A 17,266-nucleotide genomic window follows, 5' to 3' on the forward strand; every position below is an offset into this window, starting at 1 on the left:
GTATTATCATTTGGCAATCAAATTGCCCTTGATAGTCACTGGGTTGGCCGAGTGGTTAAGGCGTTTGACTTAAGTTCCAATGGACAGTTGTCCGCGTGGGTTCGAACCCACACCAAGTAAACTGTTGTTATTTTCGTTGCATATTCTGCACGACTGCTATCGATCTGATGTGTGCTCGAGTGGAAAAGACTGACGAACTTGTACATTTGTATTTCATTTTGTACAGAGATGTTTGTCAAATTTCTGCTGAATGACAACATTTATTTTCAAGCGGAGTATTTCGTACATCAAACACACTGCTTTAATTGGAAAATTGGCCTTCGTCTGGACGAGGTGGCCGAGTGGTTAAGGCGATGGACTGCTAATCCATTGTGCTCTGCACGCGTGGGTTCGAATCCCATCCTCGTCGTGTCATCTTTGGTACTCTTTTTGGTTGTTAAATCTTGCACTATGTTAAGTTTTGAGAATTCGTGATTGGATTTCGTATTATCATTGGGCAATCAAATTGCCCTTAATCGTCACTGGGTTGGCCGAGTGGTTAAGGCGTTGGACTTAAGTTCCAATGGACAGTTGTCCGCGTGGGTTCGAACCCCACACCCAGTAAAATGTTGTTATTTTCGTTGCATATTCTGCACCACTGCTATCGATCTGATGTGTGCTCGAGTGGAAAAGACTGACGAAATTGTACATTTGACAATCAAATTGCCCTTGATAGTCACTGGGTTGGCCGAGTGGTTAAGGCGTTGGACTTAAGTTCCAATGGACAGTTGTCCGCGTGGGTTCGAACCCCACACCTAGTGAACTGTTGTTATTTTCGTTGCATATTCTGCACGACTGCTATCGATCTGATGTGTGCTCAAGTGGAAAGGCATGACGAAATTGTACATTTGTATTTCATTTTGTACAGAGATGTTTGTCAAATTTCTGCTGAATGACAACATTTATTTTCAAGCGGAGTATTTCGTACATCAAACACACTGCTTTAATTGGAAAATTGGCCTTCGTCTGGACGAGGTGGCCGAGTGGTTAAGGCGATGGACTGCTAATCCATTGTGCTCTGCACGCGTGGGTTCGAATCCCATCCTCGTCGTATCATCTTTGGCACTTATTTGGTTGTTTAATTCTTGCCCTATGTTAAGTTTTGAGAATTCGTGATTGGATTTCGTATTATCATTAGGCCATCAAATTGCCCTTGATCGTCACTGGGTTGGCCGAGTGGTTAAGGCGTTGGACTTATCTTCCAATGGACAGTTGTCCGCGTGGGTTCGAACCCCACACCCAGTAAATTGTCCTTATTTCCGTTGCATATTCTGCACCACTGCTATCGATCTGATGTGTGCTCGAGTGGAAAAGACTGACGAAATTGTACATTTGTATTTCATTTTGTACTGTGATGTTTGTCAAACTTCTGCTTAATGACAAGATTTATTTTCAAGTGGAGTATTTCGTACATCAAACACACTGCTTGAATTGGAAAATTGGCCTTCGTCTGGACGAGGTGGCCGAGTGGTTAAGGCGATGGACTGCTAATCCATTGTGCTCTGCACGCGTGGGTTCGAATCCCATCCTCGTCGTATCAACTTTGGTACTCTTTTTGGTTGTTTAATCTGGCCCTATGTTAAGTTTTAAGAGTTCGTGATTGGATTTCGTATTATCATGTGGTAATCAAATTGCCCTTGATCGTCACTGGGTTGGTCGAGTGGTTAAGGCGTTGGACTTAAGTTCCAATGGACAGTTGTCCGCGTGGGTTCGAACCCCACACCCAGTAAATTGTCCTTATTTCCGTTGCATATTCTGCACGACTGCTATCGATCTGATGTGTGCTCGAGTGGAAAAGAGTGACGAAATTGTACATTTGTATTTCATTTTGTACTGAGATGTTTGTCAAACTTCTGCTTAATGACAAGATTTATTTTCAAGTGGAGTATTTCGTACATCAAACACATTGCTTTAATTCGAAAATGGACCTGCGTCCGGACGAGGTGGCCGAGTGGTTAAGGCGATGGACTGCTAATCCATTGTGCTCTGCACGCGTGGGTTCGAATCCCATCCTCGTCGTATCATCTTTGGTACTCTTTTTGGTTGTTTAATCTGGCCCTACGTTAAGTTTTAAGAGTTCGTGATTGGATTTCGTATTATCATGTGGTAATCAAATTGCCCTTGATCGTCACTGGGTTGGCCGAGTGGTTAAGGCGTTGGACTTAAGTTCCAATGGACAGTTGTCCGCGTAGGTTCGAACCCCACACCCAGTAAAATGTTGTTATTTTCGTTGCATATTCTGCACCACTGCTATCGATCTGATGTGTGCTCGAGTGGAAAAGACTGACGAAATTGTACATTTATCTTACAGTTTGTACAGAGATGTTTGTCAAATTTCTGCTGAATGACAACATTTATTTTCAAGTGGAAGAATTTCGTACATCAAACACATTGCTTTAATTCGAAAATGGAACTTCGTCCGGACGAGGTGGCCGAGTGGTTAAGGCGATGGACTGCTAATCCATTGTGCTCTGCACGCGTGGGTTCGAATCCCATCCTCGTCGTATCATCTTTGGTACTCTTTTTGGTTGTTTAATCTTGCACTATGTTAAGTTTTGAGAATTCGTGATTGGATTTCGTATTATCATTGGGCAATGAAATTGCCCTTGATAGTCACTGGGTTGGCCGAGTGGTTAAGGCGTTGGACTTAAGTTCCAATGGACAGTTGTCCGCGTGGGTTCGAACCCCACACCCAGTAAAATGTTGTTATTTTCGTTGCATATTCTGCACCACTGCTATCGATCTGATATGTGCTCGAGTGGAAAAGAGTGACGAAATTGTACATTTGTATTTGATTTTGTACTGAGATGTTTGTCCAACTTCTGCTTAATGACAAGATTTATTTTCAAGTGGAGTATTTCGTACATCAAACACACTGCTTTAATTGGAAAATTGGCCTTCGTCTGGACGAGGTGGCCGAGTGGTTAAGGCGATGGACTGCTAATCCATTGTGCTCTGCACGCGTGGGTTCGAATCCCATCCTCGTCGTGTCATCTTTGGTACTCTTTTTGGTTGTTAAATCTTGCACTATGTTAAGTTTTGAGAATTCGTGATTGGATTTCGTATTATCATTGGGCAATCAAATTGCCCTTAATCGTCACTGGGTTGGCCGAGTGGTTAAGGCGTTGGACTTAAGTTCCAATGGACAGTTGTCCGCGTAGGTTCGAACCCCACACCCAGTAAAATGTTGTTATTTTCGTTGCATATTCTGCACCACTGCTATCGATCTGATGTGTGCTCGAGTGGAAAAGACTGACGAAATTGTACATTTGTATTTCATTTTGTACTGAGATGTTTGTCAAACTTCTGCTGAATGACAACATTTATTTTCAAGTGGAGTATTTCGTACATCAAACACATTGCTTTAATTCGAAAATGGACCTTCGTCTGGACGAGGTGGCCGAGTGGTTAAGGCGATGGACTGCTAATCCATTGTGCTCTGCACGCGTGGGTTCGAATCCCATCCTCGTCGTATCATCTTTGGTACTCTTTTTGGTTGTTTAATCTGGCCCTATGTTAAGTTTTAAGAGTTCGTGATTGGATTTCGTATTATCATTTGACAATCAAATTGCCCTTGATAGTCACTGGGTTGGCCGAGTGGTTAAGGCGTTGGACTTAAGTTCCAATGGACAGTTGTCCGCGTGGGTTCGAACCCCACACCTAGTGAACTGTTGTTATTTTCGTTGCATATTCTGCACGACTGCTATCGATCTGATGTGTGCTCAAGTGGAAAGGCATGACGAAATTGTACATTTGTATTTCATTTTGTACAGAGATGTTTGTCAAATTTCTGCTGAATGACAACATTTATTTTCAAGCGGAGTATTTCGTACATCAAACACACTGCTTTAATTGGAAAATTGGCCTTCGTCTGGACGAGGTGGCCGAGTGGTTAAGGCGATGGACTGCTAATCCATTGTGCTCTGCACGCGTGGGTTCGAATCCCATCCGCGTCGTATCATCTTTGGCACTTTTTTGGTTGTTTAATTCTTGCCCTATGTTAAGTTTTGAGAATTCGTGATTGGATTTCGTATTATCATTAGGCCATCAAATTGCCCTTGATCGTCACTGGGTTGGCCGAGTGGTTAAGGCGTTGGACTTATCTTCCAATGGACAGTTGTCCGCGTGGGTTCGAACCCCACACCCAGTAAATTGTCCTTATTTCCGTTGCATATTCTGCACCACTGCTATCGATCTGATGTGTGCTCGTGTGGAAAAGACTGACGAAATTGTACATTTGTATTTCATTTTGTACTGAGATGTTTGTCAAACTTCTGCTTAATGACAAGATTTATTTTCAAGTGGAGTATTTCGTACATCAAACACACTGCTTGAATTGGAAAATTGGCCTTCGTCTGGACGAGGTGGCCGAGTGGTTAAGGCGATGGACTGCTAATCCATTGTGCTCTGCACGCGTGGGTTCGAATCCCATCCTCGTCGTATCAACTTTGGTACTCTTTTTGGTTGTTTAATCTGGCCCTATGTTAAGTTTTAAGAGTTCGTGATTGGATTTCGTATTATCATGTGGTAATCAAATTGCCCTTGATCGTCACTGGGTTGGCCGAGTGGTTAAGGCGTTGGACTTAAGTTCCAATGGACAGTTGTCCGCGTAGGTTCGAACCCCACACCCAGTAAAATGTTGTTATTTTCGTTGCATATTCTGCACCACTGCTATCGATCTGATGTGTGCTCGAGTGGAAAAGACTGACGAAATTGTACATTTATCTTACAGTTTGTACAGAGATGTTTGTCAAATTTCTGCTGAATGACAACATTTATTTTCAAGTGGAAGAATTTCGTACATCAAACACATTGCTTTAATTCGAAAATGGAACTTCGTCCGGACGAGGTGGCCGAGTGGTTAAGGCGATGGACTGCTAATCCATTGTGCTCTGCACGCGTGGGTTCGAATCCCATCCTCGTCGTATCATCTTTGGTACTCTTTTTGGTTGTTTAATCTTGCACTATGTTAAGTTTTGAGAATTCGTGATTGGATTTCGTATTATCATTGGGCAATCAAATTGCCCTTAATCGTCACTGGGTTGGCCGAGTGGTTAAGGCGATGGACTGCTAATCCATTGTGCTCTGCACGCGTGGGTTCGAATCCCATCCTCGTCGTATCAACTTTGGTACTCTTTTTGGTTGTTTAATCTGGCCCTATGTTAAGTTTTGAGAGTTCGTGATTGGATTTCGTATTATCATGTGGTAATCAAATTGCCCTTGATCGTCACTGGGTTGGCCGAGTGGTTAAGGCGTTGGACTTAAGTTCCAATGGACAGTTGTCCGCGTGGGTTCGAACCCCACACCCAGTAAATTGTCCTTATTTCCGTTGCATATTCTGCACCACTGCTATCGATCTGATGTGTGCTCGAGTGGAAAAGACTGACGAAATTGTACATTTGTATTTCATTTTGTACTGAGATGTTTGTCAAACTTCTGCTTAATGACAAGATTTATTTTCAAGTGGAGTATTTCGTACATCAAACACACTGCTTGAATTGGAAAATTGGCCTTCGTCTGGACGAGGTGGCCGAGTGGTTAAGGCGATGGACTGCTAATCCATTGTGCTCTGCACGCGTGGGTTCGAATCCCATCCTCGTCGTATCAACTTTGGTACTCTTTTTGGTTGTTTAATCTGGCCCTATGTTAAGTTTTAAGAGTTCGTGATTGGATTTCGTATTATCATGTGGTAATCAAATTGCCCTTGATCGTCACTGGGTTGGCCGAGTGGTTAAGGCGTTGGACTTAAGTTCCAATGGACAGTTGTCCGCGTAGGTTCGAACCCCACACCCAGTAAAATGTTGTTATTTTCGTTGCATATTCTGCACCACTGCTATCGATCTGATGTGTGCTCGAGTGGAAAAGACTGACGAAATTGTACATTTATCTTACAGTTTGTACAGAGATGTTTGTCAAATTTCTGCTGAATGACAACATTTATTTTCAAGTGGAAGAATTTCGTACATCAAACACATTGCTTTAATTCGAAAATGGAACTTCGTCCGGACGAGGTGGCCGAGTGGTTAAGGCGATGGACTGCTAATCCATTGTGCTCTGCACGCGTGGGTTCGAATCCCATCCTCGTCGTATCATCTTTGGTACTCTTTTTGGTTGTTTAATCTTGCACTATGTTAAGTTTTGAGAATTCGTGATTGGATTTCGTATTATCATTGGGCAATCAAATTGCCCTTAATCGTCACTGGGTTGGCCGAGTGGTTAAGGCGATGGACTGCTAATCCATTGTGCTCTGCACGCGTGGGTTCGAATCCCATCCTCGTCGTATCAACTTTGGTACTCTTTTTGGTTGTTTAATCTGGCCCTATGTTAAGTTTTGAGAGTTCGTGATTGGATTTCGTATTATCATGTGGTAATCAAATTGCCCTTGATCGTCACTGGGTTGGCCGAGTGGTTAAGGCGTTGGACTTAAGTTCCAATGGACAGTTGTCCGCGTGGGTTCGAACCCCACACCCAGTAAATTGTCCTTATTTCCGTTGCATATTCTGCACCACTGCTATCGATCTGATGTGTGCTCGAGTGGAAAAGACTGACGAAATTGTACATTTGTATTTCATTTTGTACTGAGATGTTTGTCAAACTTCTGCTTAATGACAAGATTTATTTTCAAGTGGAGTATTTCGTACATCAAACACACTGCTTGAATTGGAAAATTGGCCTTCGTCTGGACGAGGTGGCCGAGTGGTTAAGGCGATGGACTGCTAATCCATTGTGCTCTGCACGCGTGGGTTCGAATCCCATCCTCGTCGTATCAACTTTGGTACTCTTTTTGGTTGTTTAATCTGGCCCTATGTTAAGTTTTAAGAGTTCGTGATTGGATTTCGTATTATCATGTGGTAATCAAATTGCCCTTGATCGTCACTGGGTTGGCCGAGTGGTTAAGGCGTTGGACTTAAGTTCCAATGGACAGTTGTCCGCGTAGGTTCGAACCCCACACCCAGTAAAATGTTGTTATTTTCGTTGCATATTCTGCACCACTGCTATCGATCTGATGTGTGCTCGAGTGGAAAAGACTGACGAAATTGTACATTTATCTTACAGTTTGTACAGAGATGTTTGTCAAATTTCTGCTGAATGACAACATTTATTTTCAAGTGGAAGAATTTCGTACATCAAACACATTGCTTTAATTCGAAAATGGAACTTCGTCCGGACGAGGTGGCCGAGTGGTTAAGGCGATGGACTGCTAATCCATTGTGCTCTGCACGCGTGGGTTCGAATCCCATCCTCGTCGTATCATCTTTGGTACTCTTTTTGGTTGTTTAATCTTGCACTATGTTAAGTTTTGAGAATTCGTGATTGGATTTCGTATTATCATTGGGCAATCAAATTGCCCTTAATCGTCACTGGGTTGGCCGAGTGGTTAAGGCGATGGACTGCTAATCCATTGTGCTCTGCACGCGTGGGTTCGAATCCCATCCTCGTCGTATCAACTTTGGTACTCTTTTTGGTTGTTTAATCTGGCCCTATGTTAAGTTTTGAGAGTTCGTGATTGGATTTCGTATTATCATGTGGTAATCAAATTGCCCTTGATCGTCACTGGGTTGGCCGAGTGGTTAAGGCGTTGGACTTAAGTTCCAATGGACAGTTGTCCGCGTGGGTTCGAACCCCACACCCAGTAAATTGTCCTTATTTCCGTTGCATATTCTGCACCACTGCTATCGATCTGATGTGTGCTCGAGTGGAAAAGACTGACGAAATTGTACATTTGTATTTCATTTTGTACTGAGATGTTTGTCAAACTTCTGCTTAATGACAAGATTTATTTTCAAGTGGAGTATTTCGTACATCAAACACACTGCTTGAATTGGAAAATTGGCCTTCGTCTGGACGAGGTGGCCGAGTGGTTAAGGCGATGGACTGCTAATCCATTGTGCTCTGCACGCGTGGGTTCGAATCCCATCCTCGTCGTATCAACTTTGGTACTCTTTTTGGTTGTTTAATCTGGCCCTATGTTAAGTTTTAAGAGTTCGTGATTGGATTTCGTATTATCATGTGGTAATCAAATTGCCCTTGATCGTCACTGGGTTGGCCGAGTGGTTAAGGCGTTGGACTTAAGTTCCAATGGACAGTTGTCCGCGTAGGTTCGAACCCCACACCCAGTAAAATGTTGTTATTTTCGTTGCATATTCTGCACCACTGCTATCGATCTGATGTGTGCTCGAGTGGAAAAGACTGACGAAATTGTACATTGATCTTACAGTTTGTACAGAGATGTTTGTCAAATTTCTGCTGAATGACAACATTTATTTTCAAGTGGAAGAATTTCGTACATCAAACACATTGCTTTAATTCGAAAATGGAACTTCGTCCGGACGAGGTGGCCGAGTGGTTAAGGCGATGGACTGCTAATCCATTGTGCTCTGCACGCGTGGGTTCGAATCCCATCCTCGTCGTATCATCTTTGGTACTCTTTTTGGTTGTTTAATCTTGCACTATGTTAAGTTTTGAGAATTCGTGATTGGATTTCGTATTATCATTGGGCAATCAAATTGCCCTTAATCGTCACTGGGTTGGCCGAGTGGTTAAGGCGATGGACTGCTAATCCATTGTGCTCTGCACGCGTGGGTTCGAATCCCATCCTCGTCGTATCAACTTTGGTACTCTTTTTGGTTGTTTAATCTGGCCCTATGTTAAGTTTTGAGAGTTCGTGATTGGATTTCGTATTATCATGTGGTAATCAAATTGCCCTTGATCGTCACTGGGTTGGCCGAGTGGTTAAGGCGTTGGACTTAAGTTCCAATGGACAGTTGTCCGCGTGGGTTCGAACCCCACACCCAGTAAATTGTCCTTATTTCCGTTGCATATTCTGCACCACTGCTATCGATCTGATGTGTGCTCGAGTGGAAAAGACTGACGAAATTGTACATTTGTATTTCATTTTGTACTGAGATGTTTGTCAAACTTCTGCTTAATGACAAGATTTATTTTCAAGTGGAGTATTTCGTACATCAAACACACTGCTTGAATTGGAAAATTGGCCTTCGTCTGGACGAGGTGGCCGAGTGGTTAAGGCGATGGACTGCTAATCCATTGTGCTCTGCACGCGTGGGTTCGAATCCCATCCTCGTCGTATCAACTTTGGTACTCTTTTTGGTTGTTTAATCTGGCCCTATGTTAAGTTTTAAGAGTTCGTGATTGGATTTCGTATTATCATGTGGTAATCAAATTGCCCTTGATCGTCACTGGGTTGGCCGAGTGGTTAAGGCGTTGGACTTAAGTTCCAATGGACAGTTGTCCGCGTAGGTTCGAACCCCACACCCAGTAAAATGTTGTTATTTTCGTTGCATATTCTGCACCACTGCTATCGATCTGATGTGTGCTCGAGTGGAAAAGACTGACGAAATTGTACATTTATCTTACAGTTTGTACAGAGATGTTTGTCAAATTTCTGCTGAATGACAACATTTATTTTCAAGTGGAAGAATTTCGTACATCAAACACATTGCTTTAATTCGAAAATGGAACTTCGTCCGGACGAGGTGGCCGAGTGGTTAAGGCGATGGACTGCTAATCCATTGTGCTCTGCACGCGTGGGTTCGAATCCCATCCTCGTCGTATCATCTTTGGTACTCTTTTTGGTTGTTTAATCTTGCACTATGTTAAGTTTTGAGAATTCGTGATTGGATTTCGTATTATCATTGGGCAATCAAATTGCCCTTAATCGTCACTGGGTTGGCCGAGTGGTTAAGGCGTTGGACTTAAGTTCCAATGGACAGCTGTCCGCGTGGGTTCGAACCCCACACCCAGTAAATTGTCCTTATTTCCGTTGCATATTCTGCACCACTGCTATCGATCTGATGTGTGCTCGAGTGGAAAAGACTGACGAAATTGTACATTTGTATTTCATTTTGTACTGAGATGTTTGTCAAACTTCTGCTTAATGACAAGATTTATTTTCAAGTGGAGTATTTCGTACATCAAACACACTGCTTGAATTGGAAAATTGGCCTTCGTCTGGACGAGGTGGCCGAGTGGTTAAGGCGATGGACTGCTAATCCATTGTGCTCTGCACGCGTGGGTTCGAATCCCATCCTCGTCGTATCAACTTTGGTACTCTTTTTGGTTGTTTAATCTGGCCCTATGTTAAGTTTTAAGAGTTCGTGATTGGATTTCGTATTATCATGTGGTAATCAAATTGCCCTTGATCGTCACTGGGTTGGCCGAGTGGTTAAGGCGTTGGACTTAAGTTCCAATGGACAGTTGTCCGCGTGGGTTCGAACCCCACACCCAGTAAATTGTCCTTATTTCCGTTGCATATTCTGCACGACTGCTATCGATCTGATGTGTGCTCGAGTGGAAAAGAGTGACGAAATTGTACATTTGTATTTCATTTTGTACTGAGATGTTTGTCAAACTTCTGCTTAATGACAAGATTTATTTTCAAGTGGAGTATTTCGTACATCAAACACATTGCTTTAATTCGAAAATGGACCTCCGTCCGGACGAGGTGGCCGAGTGGTTAAGGCGATGGACTGCTAATCCATTGTGCTCTGCACGCGTGGGTTCGAATCCCATCCTCGTCGTATCATCTTTGGTACTCTTTTTGGTTGTTTAATCTGGCCCTACGTTAAGTTTTAAGAGTTCGTGATTGGATTTCGTATTATCATGTGGTAATCAAATTGCCCTTGATCGTCACTGGGTTGGCCGAGTGGTTAAGGCGTTGGACTTAAGTTCCAATGGACAGTTGTCCGCGTGGGTTCGAACCCCACACCCAGTAAAATGTTGTTATTTTCGTTGCATATTCTGCACCACTGCTATCGATCTGATGTGTGCTCGAGTGGAAAAGAGTGACGAAATTGTACATTTGTATTTCATTTTGTACTGAGATGTTTGTCAAACTTCTGCTTAATGACAAGATTTATTTTCAAGTGGAGTATTTCGTACATCAAACACACTGCTTTAATTGGAAAATTGGCCTTCGTCTGGACGAGGTGGCCGAGTGGTTAAGGCGATGGACTGCTAATCCATTGTGCTCTGCACGCGTGGGTTCGAATCCCATCCTCGTCGTGTCATCTTTGGTACTCTTTTTGGTTGTTAAATCTTGCACTATGTTAAGTTTTGAGAATTCGTGATTGGATTTCGTATTATCATTGGGCAATCAAATTGCCCTTAATCGTCACTGGGTTGGCCGAGTGGTTAAGGCGTTGGACTTAAGTTCCAATGGACAGTTGTCCGCGTAGGTTCGAACCCCACACCCAGTAAAATGTTGTTATTTTCGTTGCATATTCTGCACCACTGCTATCGATCTGATGTGTGCTCGAGTGGAAAAGACTGACGAAATTGTACATTTGTATTTCATTTTGTACTGAGATGTTTGTCAAACTTCTGCTGAATGACAACATTTATTTTCAAGTGGAGTATTTCGTACATCAAACACATTGCTTTAATTCGAAAATGGACCTTCGTCCGAACGAGGTGGCCGAGTGGTTAAGGCGATGGACTGCTAATCCATTGTGCTCTGCACGCGTGGGTTCGAATCCCATCCTCGTCGTATCATCTTTGGTACTCTTTTTGGTTGTTTAATCTGGCCCTATGTTAAGTTTTAAGAGTTCGTGATTGGATTTCGTATTATCATTTGACAATCAAATTGCCCTTGATAGTCACTGGGTTGGCCGAGTGGTTAAGGCGTTGGACTTAAGTTCCAATGGACAGTTGTCCGCGTGGGTTCGAACCCCACACCTAGTGAACTGTTGTTATTTTCGTTGCATATTCTGCACGACTGCTATCGATCTGATGTGTGCTCAAGTGGAAAGGCATGACGAAATTGTACATTTGTATTTCATTTTGTACTGAGATGTTTGTCAAATTTCTGCTGAATGACAAGATTTATTTTCAAGCGGAGTATTTCGTACATCAAACACACTGCTTGAATTGGAAAATTGGCCTTCGTCTGGACGAGGTGGCCGAGTGGTTAAGGCGATGGACTGCTAATCCATTGTGCTCTGCACGCGTGGGTTCGAATCCCATCCTCGTCGTATCATCTTTGGCACTTTTTTGGTTGTTTAATTCTTGCCCTATGTTAAGTTTTGAGAATTCGTGATTGGATTTCGTATTATCATTAGGCCATCAAATTGCCCTTGATCGTCACTGGGTTGGCCGAGTGGTTAAGGCGTTGGACTTATCTTCCAATGGACAGTTGTCCGCGTGGGTTCGAACCCCACACCCAGTAAATTGTCCTTATTTCCGTTGCATATTCTGCACCACTGCTATCGATCTGATGTGTGCTCGAGTGGAAAAGACTGACGAAATTGTACATTTGTATTTCATTTTGTACTGAGATGTTTGTCAAACTTCTGCTTAATGACAAGATTTATTTTCAAGTGGAGTATTTCGTACATCAAACACACTGCTTGAATTGGAAAATTGGCCTACGTCTGGACGAGGTGGCCGAGTGGTTAAGGCGATGGACTGCTAATCCATTGTGCTCTGCACGCGTGGGTTCGAATCCCATCCTCGTCGTATCAACTTTGGTACTCTTTTTGGTTGTTTAATCTGGCCCTATGTTAAGTTTTAAGAGTTCGTGATTGGATTTCGTATTATCATGTGGTAATCAAATTGCCCTTGATCGTCACTGGGTTGGCCGAGTGGTTAAGGCGTTGGACTTAAGTTCCAATGGACAGTTGTCCGCGTAGGTTCGAACCCCACACCCAGTAAAATGTTGTTATTTTCGTTGCATATTCTGCACCACTGCTATCGATCTGATGTGTGCTCGAGTGGAAAAGACTGACGAAATTGTACATTTATCTTACAGTTTGTACAGAGATGTTTGTCAAATTTCTGCTGAATGACAACATTTATTTTCAAGTGGAAGAATTTCGTACATCAAACACATTGCTTTAATTCGAAAATGGAACTTCGTCCGGACGAGGTGGCCGAGTGGTTAAGGCGATGGACTGCTAATCCATTGTGCTCTGCACGCGTGGGTTCGAATCCCATCCTCGTCGTATCATCTTTGGTACTCTTTTTGGTTGTTTAATCTTGCACTATGTTAAGTTTTGAGAATTCGTGATTGGATTTCGTATTATCATTGGGCAATCAAATTGCCCTTAATCGTCACTGGGTTGGCCGAGTGGTTAAGGCGTTGGACTTAAGTTCCAATGGACAGTTGTCCGCGTGGGTTCGAACCCCACACCCAGTAAAATGTTGTTATTTTCGTTGCATATTCTGCACCACTGCTATCGATCTGATGTGTGCTCGAGTGGAAAAGACTGACGAAATTGTACATTTGTATTTCATTTTGTACTGAGATGTTTGTCAAACTTCTGCTGAATGACAAGATTTATTTGTAAGTGGAGTATTTCGTACATCAAACACATTGCTTTAATTGGAAAACTGCCTTCGTCGGGTCAAAGTTGCCGAGTGTTAAGGCGATGCACTGCTAATCCATTGCGCTCTGCACGCGTGGGTTCGAGTCCCATCCTCGTCGTATCATCTTTGGTACTCTTTTTGGTTGTTTAATCTGGCCCTATGTTAAGTTTTAAGAGTTCGTGATTGGATTTCGTATTATCATTTGACAATCAAATTGCACTTGATAGTCACTGGGTTGGCCGAGTGGTTAAGGTGTTGGACTTAAGTTCCGATGGACAGTTGTCCGCGTGGGTTCGAACCCCACACCCAGTAAATTGTTGTTATTTTTGTTGCATGTTCTGCATGAGTGCTATCGATCTGATGTGTGCTCGAGTGGAAAACTGACGAAATTGTACATTTATCTTACATTTTGTACAGAGATGTTTGCCAAATTTCTGCTGAATGACAACATTTATTTTCAAGTGGAGTATTTCGTACATCAAACACACTGCTTGAATTGGAAAATTGGCCTTCGTATGGACGAGGTGGCCGAGTGGTTAAGGCGATGGACTGCTAATCCATTGTGCTCTGCACGCGTGGGTTCGAATCCCATCCTCGTCGTGTCATCTTTGATACTCTTTTTGGTTGTTAAATCTTGCACTATGTTAAGTTTTGAGAATTCGTGATTGGATTTCGTATTATCATTGGGCCATCAAATTGCCCTTAATCGTCACTGGGTTGGCCGAGTGGTTAAGGTGTTGGACTTAAGTTCCAATGGACAGTTGTCTGCCTGCGTTCGAAACCCACACCCAGTAAAATGTTGTTATTTTCGTTGCATATTCTGCACCACTGCTATCGATCTGATGTGTGCTCGAGTGGAAAAGACTGACGAAATTGTACATTTGTATTTCATTTTGTACTGAGATGTTTGTCAAACTTCTGCTGAATGACAAGATTTATTTGTAAGTGGAGTATTTCGTACATCAAACACATTGCTTTAATTGGAAAATTGGCCTTCGTCGGGTCAAAGTTGCCGAGTGTTAAGGCGATGCACTGCTAATCCATTGCGCTCTGCACGCGTGGGTTCCAGTCCCATCCTCGTCGTATCATCTTTGGTACTCTTTTTGGTTGTTTAATCTGGCCCTATGTTAAGTTTTAAGAGTTCGTGATTGGATTTCGTATTATCATTTGACAATCAAATTGCCCTTGATAGTCACTGGGTTGGCCGAGTGGTTAAGGCGTTGGACTTAAGTTCCAATGGACAGTTGTCCGCGTGGGTTCGAACCCCACACCCAGTAAATTGTTGTTATTTTTGTTGCATGTTCTGCATGAGTGCTATCGATCTGATGTGTGCTCGAGTGGAAAAGACTGACGAAATTGTACATTTGTATTTCATTTTGTACTGAGATGTTTGTCAAACTTCTGCTGAATGACAAGATTTATTTGTAAGTGGAGTATTTCGTACATCAAACACATTGCTTTAATTGGAAAATTGGCCTTCGTCTGGACGAGGTGGCCGAGTGGTTAAGGCGATGGACTGCTAACCCATTGTGCTCTGCACGCGTGGGTTCGAATCCCATCCCCGTCGTGTCATCTTTGGTACTCTTTTTGGTTGTTAAATCTTGCACTATGTTAAGTTTTGAGAATTCGTGATTGGATTTCGTATTATCATTGGGCCATCAAATTGCCCTTAATCGTCACTGGGTTAGCCGAGTGGTTAAGGTGTTGGACTTAAGTTCCAATGGACATTTGTCTGCCTGCGTTCGAACCCCACACCCAGTAAAATGTTGTTATTTTCGTTGCATATTCTGCACCACTGCTATCGATCTGATGTGTGCTCGAGTGGAAAAGACTGACGAAATTGTACATTTGTATTTCAATTTGTACTGAGATGTTTGTCAAACTTCTGCTGAATGACAAGATTTATTTGTAAGTGGAGTATTTCGTACATCAAACACATTGCTTTAATTGGAAAATTGGCCTTTGTCTGGACGAGGTGGCCGAGTGGTTAAGGCGATGGACTGCTAATCCATTGTGCTCTGCACGCGTGGGTTCGAATCCCATCCGCGTCGTATCATCTTTGGTACTCTTTTTGGTTGTTTAATTCTTGCCCTATGTTAAGTTTTGAGATTTCGTGATTGGATTTCGTATTATCATTAGGCCATCAAATTGCCCTTGATCGTCACTGGGTTGGCCGAGTGGTTAAGGCGTTGGACTTAAGTTCCAATGGACAGTTGTCCGCGTAGGTTCGAACCCCACACCCAGTAAAATGTTGTTATTTTCGTAGCATATTCTGCACCACTGCTATCGATCTGATGTGTGCTCGAGTGGAAAAGACTGACGAAATTGTACATTTATCTTACATTTTGTACAGAGATGTTTGTCAAATTTCTGCTGAATGACAACATTTATTTTCAAGTGTAGTATTTCGTACATCAAACACATTGCTTTAATTCGAAAATGCACCTTCGTCCGGACGAGGTGGCCGAGTGGTTAAGGCGATGGACTGCTAATCCATTGTGCTCTGCACGCGTGGGTTCGAATCCCATCCTCGTCGTATCATCTTTGGTACTCTTTTTGGTTGTTTAATCTGGCCCTATGTTAAGTTTTAAGAGTTCGTGATTGGATTTCGTATTATCATTGGGCAATCAAATTGCCCTTAATCGTCACTGGGTTGGCCGAGTGGTTAAGGCGTTTGACTTAAGTTCCAATGGACAGTTCTCCGCGTGGGTTCGAACCCCACACCAAGTAAACTGTTGTTATTTTCGTTGCATATTCTGCACGACTGCTATCGATCTGATGTGTGCTCGAGTGGAAAAGACTGACGAAATTGTACATTTGTATTTCATTTTGTACAGAGATGTTTGTCAAATTTCTGCTGAATGACAACATTTATTTTCAAGCGGAGTATTTCGTACATCAAACACACTGCTTTAATTGGAAAATTGGCCTTCGTCTGGACGAGGTGGCCGAGTGGTTAAGGCGATGGACTGCTAATCCATTGTGCTCTGCACGCCTGGGTTCGAATCCCATCCTCGTCGTGTCATCTTTTGTACTCTTTTTGGTTGTTAAATCTTGCACTATGTTAAGTTTTGAGAATTCGTGATTGGATTTTGTATTATCATTGGGCAATCAAATTGCCCTTAATCGTCACTGGGTTGGCCGAGTGGTTAAGGCGTTGGACTTAAGTTCCAATGGACAGTTGTCCGCGTGGGTTCGAACCCCACACCCAGTAAAATGTTGTTATTTTCGTTGCATATTCTGCACCACTGCTATCGATCTGATGTGTGCTCGAGTGGAAAAGACTGACGAAATTGTACATTTGTATTTCATTTTGTACTGAGATGTTTGTCAAACTTCTGCTGAATGACAACATTTATTTTCAAGTGGAGTATTTCGTACATCAAACACATTGCTTTAATTCGAAAATGGACCTTCGTCCGAACGAGGTGGCCGAGTGGTTAAGGCGATGGACTGCTAATCCATTGTGCTCTGCACGCGTGGGTTCGAATCCCATCCTCGTCGTATCATCTTTGGTACTCTTTTTGGTTGTTTAATCTGGCCCTATGTTAAGTTTTAAGAGTTCGTGATTGGATTTCGTATTATCATTTGACAATCAAATTGCCCTTGATCGTCACTGGGTTGGCCGAGTGGTTAAGGCGTTGGACTTAAGTTCCAATGGACAGTTGTCCGCGTGGGTTCGAACCCCACACCAAGTAAACTGTTGTTATTTTCGTTGCATATTCTGCACGACTGCTATCGATCTGATGTGTGCTCGAGTGGAAAAGACTGACGAAATTGTACATTTGTATTTCATTTTGTACAGAGATGTTTGTCAAATTTCTGCTGAATGACAACATTTATTTTCAAGCGGAGTATTTCGTACATCAAACACACTGCTTTAATTGGAAAATTGGCCTTC

The 17,266-nt window shown here is 42.8% G+C and overlaps 52 non-coding genes across 52 annotated transcripts; all 52 read left to right on the plus strand.

Annotated features, from left to right (window-relative positions):
* Positions 1–327: 327 nt before the first annotated feature.
* Trnas-gcu (transfer RNA serine (anticodon GCU)) lies at positions 328–409 on the plus strand. Its single transcript has one exon. It is a non-coding gene; the product is annotated as a tRNA-Ser (tRNA).
* Positions 410–520: 111 nt separating this feature from the next.
* On the plus strand, positions 521–603 carry Trnal-uaa (transfer RNA leucine (anticodon UAA)). Its single transcript has one exon. It is a non-coding gene; the product is annotated as a tRNA-Leu (tRNA).
* A 114-nt stretch (positions 604–717) lies between these two features.
* Positions 718–800, plus strand: Trnal-uaa (transfer RNA leucine (anticodon UAA)). The gene has a single exon. It is a non-coding gene; the product is annotated as a tRNA-Leu (tRNA).
* A 208-nt stretch (positions 801–1,008) lies between these two features.
* Positions 1,009–1,090, plus strand: Trnas-gcu (transfer RNA serine (anticodon GCU)). Its single transcript has one exon. It is a non-coding gene; the product is annotated as a tRNA-Ser (tRNA).
* Positions 1,091–1,201: 111 nt separating this feature from the next.
* Trnai-uau (transfer RNA isoleucine (anticodon UAU)) lies at positions 1,202–1,284 on the plus strand. Its single transcript has one exon. It is a non-coding gene; the product is annotated as a tRNA-Ile (tRNA).
* A 208-nt stretch (positions 1,285–1,492) lies between these two features.
* Trnas-gcu (transfer RNA serine (anticodon GCU)) lies at positions 1,493–1,574 on the plus strand. Its single transcript has one exon. It is a non-coding gene; the product is annotated as a tRNA-Ser (tRNA).
* Positions 1,575–1,685: 111 nt separating this feature from the next.
* Trnal-uaa (transfer RNA leucine (anticodon UAA)) lies at positions 1,686–1,768 on the plus strand. The gene has a single exon. It is a non-coding gene; the product is annotated as a tRNA-Leu (tRNA).
* A 208-nt stretch (positions 1,769–1,976) lies between these two features.
* Positions 1,977–2,058, plus strand: Trnas-gcu (transfer RNA serine (anticodon GCU)). Its single transcript has one exon. It is a non-coding gene; the product is annotated as a tRNA-Ser (tRNA).
* Positions 2,059–2,461: 403 nt separating this feature from the next.
* On the plus strand, positions 2,462–2,543 carry Trnas-gcu (transfer RNA serine (anticodon GCU)). Its single transcript has one exon. It is a non-coding gene; the product is annotated as a tRNA-Ser (tRNA).
* Positions 2,544–2,654: 111 nt separating this feature from the next.
* On the plus strand, positions 2,655–2,737 carry Trnal-uaa (transfer RNA leucine (anticodon UAA)). Its single transcript has one exon. It is a non-coding gene; the product is annotated as a tRNA-Leu (tRNA).
* A 208-nt stretch (positions 2,738–2,945) lies between these two features.
* Positions 2,946–3,027, plus strand: Trnas-gcu (transfer RNA serine (anticodon GCU)). The gene has a single exon. It is a non-coding gene; the product is annotated as a tRNA-Ser (tRNA).
* A 402-nt stretch (positions 3,028–3,429) lies between these two features.
* Positions 3,430–3,511, plus strand: Trnas-gcu (transfer RNA serine (anticodon GCU)). The gene has a single exon. It is a non-coding gene; the product is annotated as a tRNA-Ser (tRNA).
* A 111-nt stretch (positions 3,512–3,622) lies between these two features.
* On the plus strand, positions 3,623–3,705 carry Trnal-uaa (transfer RNA leucine (anticodon UAA)). Its single transcript has one exon. It is a non-coding gene; the product is annotated as a tRNA-Leu (tRNA).
* Positions 3,706–3,913: 208 nt separating this feature from the next.
* On the plus strand, positions 3,914–3,995 carry Trnas-gcu (transfer RNA serine (anticodon GCU)). The gene has a single exon. It is a non-coding gene; the product is annotated as a tRNA-Ser (tRNA).
* A 111-nt stretch (positions 3,996–4,106) lies between these two features.
* Positions 4,107–4,189, plus strand: Trnai-uau (transfer RNA isoleucine (anticodon UAU)). Its single transcript has one exon. It is a non-coding gene; the product is annotated as a tRNA-Ile (tRNA).
* A 208-nt stretch (positions 4,190–4,397) lies between these two features.
* Positions 4,398–4,479, plus strand: Trnas-gcu (transfer RNA serine (anticodon GCU)). The gene has a single exon. It is a non-coding gene; the product is annotated as a tRNA-Ser (tRNA).
* Positions 4,480–4,882: 403 nt separating this feature from the next.
* On the plus strand, positions 4,883–4,964 carry Trnas-gcu (transfer RNA serine (anticodon GCU)). The gene has a single exon. It is a non-coding gene; the product is annotated as a tRNA-Ser (tRNA).
* A 304-nt stretch (positions 4,965–5,268) lies between these two features.
* On the plus strand, positions 5,269–5,351 carry Trnal-uaa (transfer RNA leucine (anticodon UAA)). The gene has a single exon. It is a non-coding gene; the product is annotated as a tRNA-Leu (tRNA).
* Positions 5,352–5,559: 208 nt separating this feature from the next.
* Positions 5,560–5,641, plus strand: Trnas-gcu (transfer RNA serine (anticodon GCU)). Its single transcript has one exon. It is a non-coding gene; the product is annotated as a tRNA-Ser (tRNA).
* A 403-nt stretch (positions 5,642–6,044) lies between these two features.
* Trnas-gcu (transfer RNA serine (anticodon GCU)) lies at positions 6,045–6,126 on the plus strand. Its single transcript has one exon. It is a non-coding gene; the product is annotated as a tRNA-Ser (tRNA).
* A 304-nt stretch (positions 6,127–6,430) lies between these two features.
* Positions 6,431–6,513, plus strand: Trnal-uaa (transfer RNA leucine (anticodon UAA)). The gene has a single exon. It is a non-coding gene; the product is annotated as a tRNA-Leu (tRNA).
* A 208-nt stretch (positions 6,514–6,721) lies between these two features.
* Positions 6,722–6,803, plus strand: Trnas-gcu (transfer RNA serine (anticodon GCU)). Its single transcript has one exon. It is a non-coding gene; the product is annotated as a tRNA-Ser (tRNA).
* A 403-nt stretch (positions 6,804–7,206) lies between these two features.
* Trnas-gcu (transfer RNA serine (anticodon GCU)) lies at positions 7,207–7,288 on the plus strand. Its single transcript has one exon. It is a non-coding gene; the product is annotated as a tRNA-Ser (tRNA).
* A 304-nt stretch (positions 7,289–7,592) lies between these two features.
* On the plus strand, positions 7,593–7,675 carry Trnal-uaa (transfer RNA leucine (anticodon UAA)). The gene has a single exon. It is a non-coding gene; the product is annotated as a tRNA-Leu (tRNA).
* A 208-nt stretch (positions 7,676–7,883) lies between these two features.
* Trnas-gcu (transfer RNA serine (anticodon GCU)) lies at positions 7,884–7,965 on the plus strand. The gene has a single exon. It is a non-coding gene; the product is annotated as a tRNA-Ser (tRNA).
* Positions 7,966–8,368: 403 nt separating this feature from the next.
* On the plus strand, positions 8,369–8,450 carry Trnas-gcu (transfer RNA serine (anticodon GCU)). Its single transcript has one exon. It is a non-coding gene; the product is annotated as a tRNA-Ser (tRNA).
* Positions 8,451–8,754: 304 nt separating this feature from the next.
* Trnal-uaa (transfer RNA leucine (anticodon UAA)) lies at positions 8,755–8,837 on the plus strand. The gene has a single exon. It is a non-coding gene; the product is annotated as a tRNA-Leu (tRNA).
* Positions 8,838–9,045: 208 nt separating this feature from the next.
* On the plus strand, positions 9,046–9,127 carry Trnas-gcu (transfer RNA serine (anticodon GCU)). Its single transcript has one exon. It is a non-coding gene; the product is annotated as a tRNA-Ser (tRNA).
* Positions 9,128–9,530: 403 nt separating this feature from the next.
* Positions 9,531–9,612, plus strand: Trnas-gcu (transfer RNA serine (anticodon GCU)). The gene has a single exon. It is a non-coding gene; the product is annotated as a tRNA-Ser (tRNA).
* Positions 9,613–9,723: 111 nt separating this feature from the next.
* On the plus strand, positions 9,724–9,806 carry Trnal-uaa (transfer RNA leucine (anticodon UAA)). The gene has a single exon. It is a non-coding gene; the product is annotated as a tRNA-Leu (tRNA).
* Positions 9,807–10,014: 208 nt separating this feature from the next.
* On the plus strand, positions 10,015–10,096 carry Trnas-gcu (transfer RNA serine (anticodon GCU)). Its single transcript has one exon. It is a non-coding gene; the product is annotated as a tRNA-Ser (tRNA).
* Positions 10,097–10,207: 111 nt separating this feature from the next.
* Trnal-uaa (transfer RNA leucine (anticodon UAA)) lies at positions 10,208–10,290 on the plus strand. The gene has a single exon. It is a non-coding gene; the product is annotated as a tRNA-Leu (tRNA).
* Positions 10,291–10,498: 208 nt separating this feature from the next.
* Trnas-gcu (transfer RNA serine (anticodon GCU)) lies at positions 10,499–10,580 on the plus strand. The gene has a single exon. It is a non-coding gene; the product is annotated as a tRNA-Ser (tRNA).
* Positions 10,581–10,691: 111 nt separating this feature from the next.
* Trnal-uaa (transfer RNA leucine (anticodon UAA)) lies at positions 10,692–10,774 on the plus strand. The gene has a single exon. It is a non-coding gene; the product is annotated as a tRNA-Leu (tRNA).
* Positions 10,775–10,982: 208 nt separating this feature from the next.
* Trnas-gcu (transfer RNA serine (anticodon GCU)) lies at positions 10,983–11,064 on the plus strand. The gene has a single exon. It is a non-coding gene; the product is annotated as a tRNA-Ser (tRNA).
* Positions 11,065–11,466: 402 nt separating this feature from the next.
* Trnas-gcu (transfer RNA serine (anticodon GCU)) lies at positions 11,467–11,548 on the plus strand. The gene has a single exon. It is a non-coding gene; the product is annotated as a tRNA-Ser (tRNA).
* A 111-nt stretch (positions 11,549–11,659) lies between these two features.
* On the plus strand, positions 11,660–11,742 carry Trnal-uaa (transfer RNA leucine (anticodon UAA)). The gene has a single exon. It is a non-coding gene; the product is annotated as a tRNA-Leu (tRNA).
* A 208-nt stretch (positions 11,743–11,950) lies between these two features.
* Positions 11,951–12,032, plus strand: Trnas-gcu (transfer RNA serine (anticodon GCU)). The gene has a single exon. It is a non-coding gene; the product is annotated as a tRNA-Ser (tRNA).
* A 111-nt stretch (positions 12,033–12,143) lies between these two features.
* On the plus strand, positions 12,144–12,226 carry Trnai-uau (transfer RNA isoleucine (anticodon UAU)). Its single transcript has one exon. It is a non-coding gene; the product is annotated as a tRNA-Ile (tRNA).
* Positions 12,227–12,434: 208 nt separating this feature from the next.
* On the plus strand, positions 12,435–12,516 carry Trnas-gcu (transfer RNA serine (anticodon GCU)). Its single transcript has one exon. It is a non-coding gene; the product is annotated as a tRNA-Ser (tRNA).
* Positions 12,517–12,919: 403 nt separating this feature from the next.
* Trnas-gcu (transfer RNA serine (anticodon GCU)) lies at positions 12,920–13,001 on the plus strand. Its single transcript has one exon. It is a non-coding gene; the product is annotated as a tRNA-Ser (tRNA).
* A 111-nt stretch (positions 13,002–13,112) lies between these two features.
* Trnal-uaa (transfer RNA leucine (anticodon UAA)) lies at positions 13,113–13,195 on the plus strand. The gene has a single exon. It is a non-coding gene; the product is annotated as a tRNA-Leu (tRNA).
* A 399-nt stretch (positions 13,196–13,594) lies between these two features.
* Trnal-uaa (transfer RNA leucine (anticodon UAA)) lies at positions 13,595–13,677 on the plus strand. The gene has a single exon. It is a non-coding gene; the product is annotated as a tRNA-Leu (tRNA).
* A 206-nt stretch (positions 13,678–13,883) lies between these two features.
* Positions 13,884–13,965, plus strand: Trnas-gcu (transfer RNA serine (anticodon GCU)). Its single transcript has one exon. It is a non-coding gene; the product is annotated as a tRNA-Ser (tRNA).
* A 594-nt stretch (positions 13,966–14,559) lies between these two features.
* Trnal-uaa (transfer RNA leucine (anticodon UAA)) lies at positions 14,560–14,642 on the plus strand. The gene has a single exon. It is a non-coding gene; the product is annotated as a tRNA-Leu (tRNA).
* Positions 14,643–14,850: 208 nt separating this feature from the next.
* On the plus strand, positions 14,851–14,932 carry Trnas-gcu (transfer RNA serine (anticodon GCU)). Its single transcript has one exon. It is a non-coding gene; the product is annotated as a tRNA-Ser (tRNA).
* Positions 14,933–15,334: 402 nt separating this feature from the next.
* Trnas-gcu (transfer RNA serine (anticodon GCU)) lies at positions 15,335–15,416 on the plus strand. The gene has a single exon. It is a non-coding gene; the product is annotated as a tRNA-Ser (tRNA).
* Positions 15,417–15,819: 403 nt separating this feature from the next.
* Trnas-gcu (transfer RNA serine (anticodon GCU)) lies at positions 15,820–15,901 on the plus strand. Its single transcript has one exon. It is a non-coding gene; the product is annotated as a tRNA-Ser (tRNA).
* Positions 15,902–16,303: 402 nt separating this feature from the next.
* On the plus strand, positions 16,304–16,385 carry Trnas-gcu (transfer RNA serine (anticodon GCU)). The gene has a single exon. It is a non-coding gene; the product is annotated as a tRNA-Ser (tRNA).
* A 111-nt stretch (positions 16,386–16,496) lies between these two features.
* Positions 16,497–16,579, plus strand: Trnal-uaa (transfer RNA leucine (anticodon UAA)). Its single transcript has one exon. It is a non-coding gene; the product is annotated as a tRNA-Leu (tRNA).
* A 208-nt stretch (positions 16,580–16,787) lies between these two features.
* Positions 16,788–16,869, plus strand: Trnas-gcu (transfer RNA serine (anticodon GCU)). Its single transcript has one exon. It is a non-coding gene; the product is annotated as a tRNA-Ser (tRNA).
* Positions 16,870–16,980: 111 nt separating this feature from the next.
* Trnal-uaa (transfer RNA leucine (anticodon UAA)) lies at positions 16,981–17,063 on the plus strand. Its single transcript has one exon. It is a non-coding gene; the product is annotated as a tRNA-Leu (tRNA).
* The last annotated feature ends 203 nt before the right edge of the window (positions 17,064–17,266 follow it).

This window comes from Phallusia mammillata, chromosome 4 (genome assembly GCF_965637545.1).
Source record: "Phallusia mammillata chromosome 4, kaPhaMamm4.hap1.1, whole genome shotgun sequence".
Taxonomy (NCBI): domain Eukaryota; kingdom Metazoa; phylum Chordata; class Ascidiacea; order Phlebobranchia; family Ascidiidae; genus Phallusia; species Phallusia mammillata.